General features: G+C 47.0%; 1 protein-coding gene across 5 annotated transcripts in view; it reads left to right on the top strand.

Moving 5' to 3' along the window:
• Positions 1 to 8,438, top strand: part of Insc (INSC spindle orientation adaptor protein) — a 313,322-nt gene that overhangs the window by 2,079 nt on the left and 302,805 nt on the right. For 2 of the 5 annotated variants that reach the window (XM_048788404.1, XM_048788403.1), the window contains exon 1: positions 11 to 210. The exons of 1 other annotated variant lie outside the window; for it this stretch is intronic. The gene's annotated coding sequence lies outside the window, so the exon portion shown is untranslated. Of the gene's footprint in view, positions 1 to 10; positions 211 to 8,438 lie in introns of those variants that run through there. 2 more of the 5 variants (XM_048788402.1, XM_048788401.1) reach the window with 2 other exon arrangements.

Consider the following 8,438-nt stretch of genomic DNA (forward strand, 5'->3'; position numbering starts at 1 on the left):
CGGCCCCTGTGCTGGGCCGGCCCCAGCGGCCACTTTGCGCCTGCCTGGCCTCTGGAACTCCAGCTGCATCCTGTCACCACTGGCCACTCGCACGCACTGGCTTGCTCCCTCGCAAGCTCAGAAGAAGTAAGTAAGCACACAAGGTGACCTCCTGACTGCCTGAATCCAGGGGCTGAGGTTGGATCTGCCACCCAGTTGGGGACTGAGAAGGTTTGTGACTGTTTGGATAGTAGGTGGGTGTCAGTGGGAGGGAGTGTGTCTGCCCTGGGATGTGAGCATGAAGAATTTTCTAGCATGTGCCCTAGAGTGTGAGTGTGGGCATGAGTGTGTCAGTGTGTGTGGTGCGCCTGGAGTGTGTCCACAGGTGGCTGTGTGTCTATGTGGCACCTGCCATCCTGGATGGATGGTGTCTGTGCATTTGTGCGCTTGAGTGGTTTGAGCCCGTCCATATGTGGATGATGGATGTGTGAGTTTGAACCTGTGACCCCAGAAGCTGGGGCATAAGGAGTAACATATGAACTCAAATTTCTAGAGTGACTTGACTTGGCCCCAAGCTGGGGTGGCTTGTCAGTGTCAAGGTGTCAAGCAGCTTTGGTTTCTCAGGACTTTGAGCAGAATAAGAGCTCAGAGCTCTCAGCTAACACCAGAGTGAATGGGCCTCTGACCCTGCTTGAATGCTCCAGGGATAGGGAGGCAACTTGAGGGACCTCACTTTCACACCAAAGAGGCAGGAGGACAGAGGGATGTCCACTCACATAGTGTACACTCACAAGGCACCCACACCGTGCTTGCAGCTGCTCAGGTGCACACATATTGCTGTCCACATGTCTGTCTTGCACACACTTCCTCTTGGTGCAAACACGCCACATGCAAAGACACATACATTAACGGTGTACTCCCATGGAAATGACATGTATACAACATGTACCCACATGGTCAAATGCTCATGCAGAAACACAGACCCCTAGTTTGCTCTTATTCTCATCCTTTAGTTCCCAGCGCCCCTAACCCTTCCTGCTTATATGTACCTATGACAATGGGTGCAAATAACTGTCTCAACAGGGAATACCTTAAGTAAGGCAGCTTTGGCTGGGGGTGGGGGTGGTCAGGGCAGGTAGTCATATGATGCTTTGGGGGTATCTTGTTTAATCTGAACTGAGGGTGCCTATGAAGCTCAGCTGGAGAGCATTCTTCTCTTTTTGGTACTAGGGATTGAACACAGGGGCACTCAACCATTGAACCACATCCCCAGCCTTATTTTGTATTTTATTTAGAGACAGGGTCTCACTGAGTTGCTTAGTGCCTCGCTTTTGCTGAGGCTGGCTCTGAACTCAAGATTCTCCTGCCTCAGCCTCCTGACCCTCTGGGATTATTAGGCGTGTGCCACCACCGGGCCTGGAGAGCATTCTTGAGCCTAAAGGTCTGGGACTTTGAAGCATCATTTGCCCTTGTAGGGGTGAAAAGTCTAATCTCACAAGGCAATAAGGTAAGGCTAGGATCTGGGGCAGACCTGAACACCTGTCATTGTCTCCAGGATCTCACTTGCACCCTGGATTCTCCCTGCTGCCAAAGAGCAGTGAGCCTTGGGACTGGGAGGATGAGCGAGTGGAGCTGGGCTGATTCTTTGTCTTTGCTCTCAGGCATCCCCACTTTGAGTCTTCCAGGCTGGGGAAGGATAGCCTTTGCTTTGCCCTTCTCCCCTCTTCTAGCCAATATTTCTTTTCTTGACAAAATCTTTCTGATCTGGGGACACTCTCAACAATGCTTAGAAGTGTAGGTGCTTCAAAATACAGCTGCTGATGGTTATTATTATTATTGTTATTATTTTATTTTGAATTCTAGATCTCTCCCATCCTGGCCATTCTCTTCTGACCATGTTTCCATGAGGTACCCAGACTAAATGTGCTCCTTCAGTTGGGAAGTTAGACTTCTTTCTTAGTACTTGTGGTTTTGTCTAAAGAGCAATCCATCAATTCCCCTAATATGCAAGGGGAAAAAGTCAGGTTCATTCAGTTCCTGAAGGGATTACTAGGATCTATTTTCCCCTTGGCCTGATCCTAGACCGGACCCTTGGGGATGGTTAAGGTGTGATCAGTTCAACAGGCTTCCTGCAGAGTTAAGGTGATGGGAGAAGGAAGTATTTCCTTATTGTGGTTCCCTTCTTATCTTGGCTGCTAGGAAGCTCTAAATCTATCATATTACTCTATTCTAGTAACTGTTAGTTGGAACCAGGGCTTTGATTTCTTTAATTTCTATATTAACAACTTTGTAGACTATACATCTTTAACTATAAACTCCTATATTCTTTGTAGAGAGAGAAAACAGAATAAAAAAAAGAACAGCCAGCAATTAGACGTTCTGTTGGTCTCCAAGGATGGGAACTACGTTGTAATGGGTTCTTTTTTGAGACATCCTCAATCTCAAATATATCATCCAAATTTTAAGCCAGATATCTCAATTGTGGCTTCTGTATTCTTGGGCTCTGATTCCCGACCATGCCTTGGGGCTTTTCTTCCTAGTGGCTTTGGGAGATAATGCCCATCTCTGTGCTAGCTCAGACAATGGGGATTGTTGAGAATGAATTGGGCCATTGACCAACACCCCCTGCTCTGAGTGCTTCAGCTGCCAGCTCTTCTCTGTCTCAAAAGCTCAAGTGTCTGGGTGCCCGAAGGCATTTGACCCTTGCCCTAAACCTGGCCATGGCTCCAGGCTACTCCTTCCTCAAGCACCTCTGCCCCGCCCAGGGCTCTGCCGGGACCTGTGTCTCTTGGACCTGAGCCCTGCGTCCCTCAGCATAGACCTCCCTGATCAGGGCCTGGTGGATTCAGAGCTTGGGATGAGAAGCGGGGAGTCTGGAGTGTGTAGGGGCACTTGAGGTCGATCCTGATCTCTCCCCTGCATCTGTGAGACCATACACCAGATCTCAGCCCTTTTCCCCCATAAAGAATCTCAAGTCTACCAAATGCCCATGAAGTCATTTGTTACCTCTTATTGGCAGAGTGCAGGGTAGGGGTTTAGCCATATTGCAAAACCAGAGAAACTTCTAACCAATTGACCCCAATACTGAATAATTTACTCTGCCCAAGGCCATTAATGCTTGGCAAAGGGTATATGGAGAGCAGTTCTTAGCACTGAAGAAAGATTAGACATCCCTAGTGGTAGGCTTTCAGGCTTTGTGTTAGATGCCTTCCTCTTGGTCCTGGTGGCTGATGCCCATGTTCAAGGCTAACCTTGCTGGAAGCATCTGACCACAAAATGGGAAAGAGGAAATTCACGGTGACCAGGTGCTAGGTGTGGACAAGGTGTTTGTTCCTTCTCAGATAAATGTCACTTCAACATGGACTCAATGACATCTCTGCTGAAGATTAATACTATTTCTCCTTTGCTTGTTTCCTGGACTTCAAATTCATCCAAGGGAAAACGGATTCACCAGGTGAGGTGTCAGGACTTATGTGGGGATGAGAGGCTCAGGCTCAGGGTGACTCACATTTGTTTAGTGAATAACCTTTTTTCTTTTTCTGGTTCTTTGCATCTTTTGCTACAAAACCCCTCTGAAATAGGTACTTTTATTTAAATATAAAGAAACTGAAGCCCTGCAAGTATAAATGATGAGCACAGGGAGCTAGCAATGATTCCTTCTCAGGTCTGTCTGACTCCAGAGACTGTGGTGGGTGTCCACTGACCTCTGAAGAGACTGGGAACTCCCCCATATTGAAGGCCTGGAAGTCAGGTAAAAGCAGTCATTTAGGCAAAGTGGGGAAGGGGCGAAGGGCTTGACTTCTCTGGCCCCAAGACCTGAATGTGATCAGCATCATTGCCTTAGATGGAGACTCCTCAGTGGGAAGCAGGGATGGAGGGGGATGAGAAAGGCCTCCTGGGCTGGGCAGGGATTCACACTCCAGCACCAGGGGGTGGGCAGCACTGGACTTCTGTGGCTTTCCCCTTCCCTGAAGCAACGTCTGTCCTGGGGACCTGCACCCAGCCTCTGAAATCCAGCCAGCCAAGTCTCCCCTCCCCCAGCTCTAGGTCCCCTCAATGCCAAGCTCTGGGGGAGTCCTGGATATTTTGAGGATGTCTCTGGGCAGAGAAGACTTTGTTCAGCGTGATGCAGTATCTGTAGGCGTCAGCAGTTTAACTGGGTGATTGTGTATAGTGTTCACTTTCTGCTGGAGAAATGGAGGTTTTGTCTTACAAACCAAATATCCTGGTTTGGAAGCCATGTGAAATGAGGCCTGTGGTCTGAGGGTGTGAGCTGCGTTGTGGCCTGTGTGTTATGCTGGTTTCCAAGATGCTGCCATGGACAGAACTTTCCACTTAGGACCTTTCACTTCTGATGGAGGATCAGAGGTGGGCAGCACATCCTGGCAATGTACAGGGGAAAGAGCATGGACTTTGCAGCCAGACAGTTCTGAACTGGAGCCTCAGTTTGCTCATCTGTAAAAGGGGGTTGTTTGCACTAAAACGGTGAGACTAGAATAAGAAAACTTATTTGAAGCACACCATTTGGCACAGAATAGACAAACCATGAAAGGCAATATCCTCCCTTCTGGTCCCACTCACCTTCTGTGAAAGAACACTGACTGACTGGCAGGAGCTTGGATTCCAGCTCTAGCTCAGCCTAAGGGCACACTGTGTTATCTGTGTCAAGTCGATTACCTTTTCTGGATCTCTCCTTCCTTGTGTGTAAAATGTGGGAAGAAGCCATTTCCCTCACTTCTACATTTTTTGAAGAGAATGAAGGAGACGCTCTCTTGAAGATCCAGAAAGTTCAGTCAATACTGATTTATTCATGCTTCAAGTATTAATTGAGGTCTTTTCTTGTGCTGGGACTGAGGGGGTAGGGAACATCTCAGTCCTCAGGCTGCAATCAGAACATGTGACAAGACAGAATTATAAACACAGAAGGGCCTGTCTGTGTGGCATGATCAAAGTGGGTCCTATAGTCATTGGTGTCTGAGTGGGGAAGTGTCATCTCCAACTGTGCCCGTCAGAAGCTGCCCAGAGGTGAGAGTCTTGAGGGGTAACTGGAAGTGGCCAGAAAGTTAAGAGAAAAGTGTTCCAGGAAACCGCCTGCATGTGCTGAGGCAAGACGCTTTGCTGAGTGTGATAAGGAGTTGTGACTATATCCTATGCCACGGTGGACAGTAGTGATGGGGAATCAGACAGGAGATTTTTGGAGGGAGGGCTGTCTGTTGAACCCAGGACCCTGTGAATGCTAAGCACATGCATAACCGATCCCCACCCCCAGCCACTTATAGCAGGCGCTGGGGTATTTTAAGCAGTGAGCATCATGGCTGGATATGGGTTCACTCAATTATCAGCACACATTTGTTGCCTACTTACTATTTTCATGTCACTTTTAATTTTGACATGATATCAAAAAAATTAAAGCTTTCAAGACTGGTATCAAAAATTCCTCTTTATCCCTGGCCCTCAATTGTGCACATGAGATTTCATTTGTTTTATCATTTCTAATTTTCTCTCTCTCCAATAATATTAAAATATATCATTTTAACTTATAAGCATAAAATATACTTATTTTTACATATATTTGTTTATATAATTTATGTTTCATGTTTTGGACATTACTGTATTTATTTTTCTTGTATATATGAACACATATAAAAATGTCCTAATCAATTTCAGGTTTTTTTTTTTTTTGGTAGCAGGGATTGAACTCAGGGGGGCACTCAACGCCTGAGCCACATCCCTAGCCCTTTTATCTATTTTATTTAGAGACAGGCTCTCACTGAGTTGCTTAGTGCCTCACTTTCGCTGAGGCTGGCTTTGAGCTCATGGTCCTCCTGCCTCAGCCTCCCAAGCTGCTGGGATCACCAATGTGCACCATCACACCTGGCTTCTTTTATGTTTTATGTTGGCCTTCTCCCTTCTTCCCTCTCTCCTTCCTTCTTTCCCTTCCTACTTCCTGCTTGGGTCTCATATATTCCTCATCTACTCAATGAGTTACAATCTCTTACTATTTTTATTTTATTTGATGTTCACATGGTCCCAGATTCCACCAGTAGAAGTTGTACACACTGGTTTCTGTTCCTTTGTTACATGTCCTCATGATTCTCAGAGTACTTCCTTACTATCTGCTGTGGCAAGAATTTACCAGCTCATCTTGTTCTGTCCTTGCTCCAGCCCATTTGTCCCAGGAGTTCTGGATCCTTTGTGTGAAGAGTGGTCTTTGGAAGCCAAGATTCAGAGGCTGCAGGTGCCCCTGGTTACTTGGTGTGTCACCTGTTCTATGCCCCTTTATCAGGGCTAGGACATATGTATCTATCTCTAAAATAAACAAATGTGATACACTGCTACATATTTTTAGAAGAAAACAAGCCTAAGTGCCCGAGGCAGAGAGCAATAGAGTGGGGATACATTAGACTGGGTGGACAGGGGGGTCTCTTTTAGGAAGTGATATTTAGAAAGACTCACAGCTTGAGGTACCTGGATGGAAAGGAGAGAGAGCCTGGAGATTGTTTTCATTGTCCAGGCAATAATTACTGCTGAAGTCAGTCAGGATGGACAAGGGGCAGAGTCAAAAGGGCACAGTGACTGAGAAGTGCAGATGGAGGAGGGAGGTGGAGTCAAGGGGTCTGGCGGGTTGGTGTCAGACTCGACAAGTACAAAACCCAGCTTCTGGCATTCTTTCCCGCATGGCCTTCCTCATGGCTCATCCTCACCAAGCATTTCAGATCTCACCAAATAGCTCCACCTCCCCCCTTAATGCAGCTGCACAAGTTAGAGACACCTGGAAATCATCCTGACCACCTCTCTCCCTCAACTCCCGGATCCAAGCCATCCCCACATCTTCTTTAATGTTTAATGCTCATCTCAAATCCATCACTTTCCCCCACCTGCCAGCATCACTCTAGTTTGAGGTGCCGTTTTCATGCTTTTGGATACCGCAAGAGCTTCCCCATGGCCCACCTACATTTATGCTGGCCGCTCTCCAGACAGCAGCCAGAGCAGATTCCAGAGCACGACTCTGTTCTGGTCGTTTTCCTCCTTAAACATACTTCAGAGGCTTCATATTGGCCTTAAGGTAAAGGTCATGCTTGTCTAGGCCAGCCACCCTGTCCACAGCTTCCCTCAGGCTTCGTAGGCCCCTGTCACGTCAGTCCTTTGCTGGGCTGTTCCTCTACGTAGAACACTCTTCCTTTCTTCACTTACCCAATTCCTACTTATCTCCCAGTTCTCAGTTCAGTTGTCTATGACTATGTTCTATGACTCCATGACTAGGTTGAATTCCATTTTATAAAGCTTTCAAACACATCTGCCTCCTTCCAAAGCTTTATTGCAGTTGCAGTTTTGCATGTTTATTTAATAATTAATGCTTATCTTCTCTATTTGATGATGAGTTCTATGGGGGCTGGGACCATGTCTGGTTTTGCTCATTTTTTCATCCTAGAAGGTACCATGTTACTGATGCAGGCCACAAATACATGCTGAATGAGTGAATGAAGCTTTATCAGCTAAGCAACCAGATAGATGATGGATGGTACTATTTGGTTAGAATAAAAATTTAAAAGCCAAGTAGATTTGAAGATAAAGATAAAAATTCACTTTGAGAAATGTCACGTTTGAGGTGTATGTTGGCCACATTTCTGTCCCCCAGAGACTTTACCATCTTTTGGGCAAACGAGTTAGACTATCAATCAGGAGGTTTGGGGAACTAGTGATAGGTGACATCAGATTCCTGGATGATTCTAAGGAGGAGAAGGTGGTTACTAGTATGGCATGCCTGAGCCGTGGCTTCTTCACTTACCCCATATCTGGGTTTTATGGAAATAGCAGAGGCTTTCAAGTGGTCCTAACTTTCCTTGGTTGCTTTGTTTGGAAGATCTTTGCAAACTCTGCAAAAGTTAAGAATTACTTTCATGATTCCCACGGGCCAGGGGCTGCCAACCTCCCCCAACGCATGGAACCCCACTAGATGTAGGCCTGAAAGAGAACACAGAGTGGGTCTTTCTAAGCCCTGTGAGCCATTCTTGCAGAGATATCATAACACTAGGACAGGTCGGCCTGTTCAGTGTCCCGGGTCCCTCATTCTTGCCCTCCTCACCCAGCTTCTCATTCAGTGATTGATGTCATCTTCTTTCAGTTACTCACATACCCGCCCATCTGCTACCCACTTATCCATTCACTAATGAAAATTTATGCTGGGTTTGTAAGCAAGACTCAAGGCTGATGAGTCACCCTCGTATTCCTCTCCTTCCTCCCTCTCTCCTTTTGTCTAGGCCAGTCACCCTGTCCCACTTGGAAAGCCAGGTAAGGAGACCATCGGGGCTGGGGGAGATGTGCTGGCCGAGTGCTGGGCCTCATGGGATTGCAGGGTACCTCAGTCCTCAGGGGTTACAATGGCTGACCGAGCTGCCACACTGCTTACCCCTCTTGTCTGGCTCTCTGCTTTTCTGGCTCTCCATTGATGCGAGGTT

The sequence above is a fragment of the Marmota marmota genome, unplaced genomic scaffold (genome assembly GCF_001458135.2).
Source record: "Marmota marmota marmota unplaced genomic scaffold, marMar, whole genome shotgun sequence".
NCBI classification, from domain to species: Eukaryota; Metazoa; Chordata; class Mammalia; order Rodentia; family Sciuridae; genus Marmota; species Marmota marmota.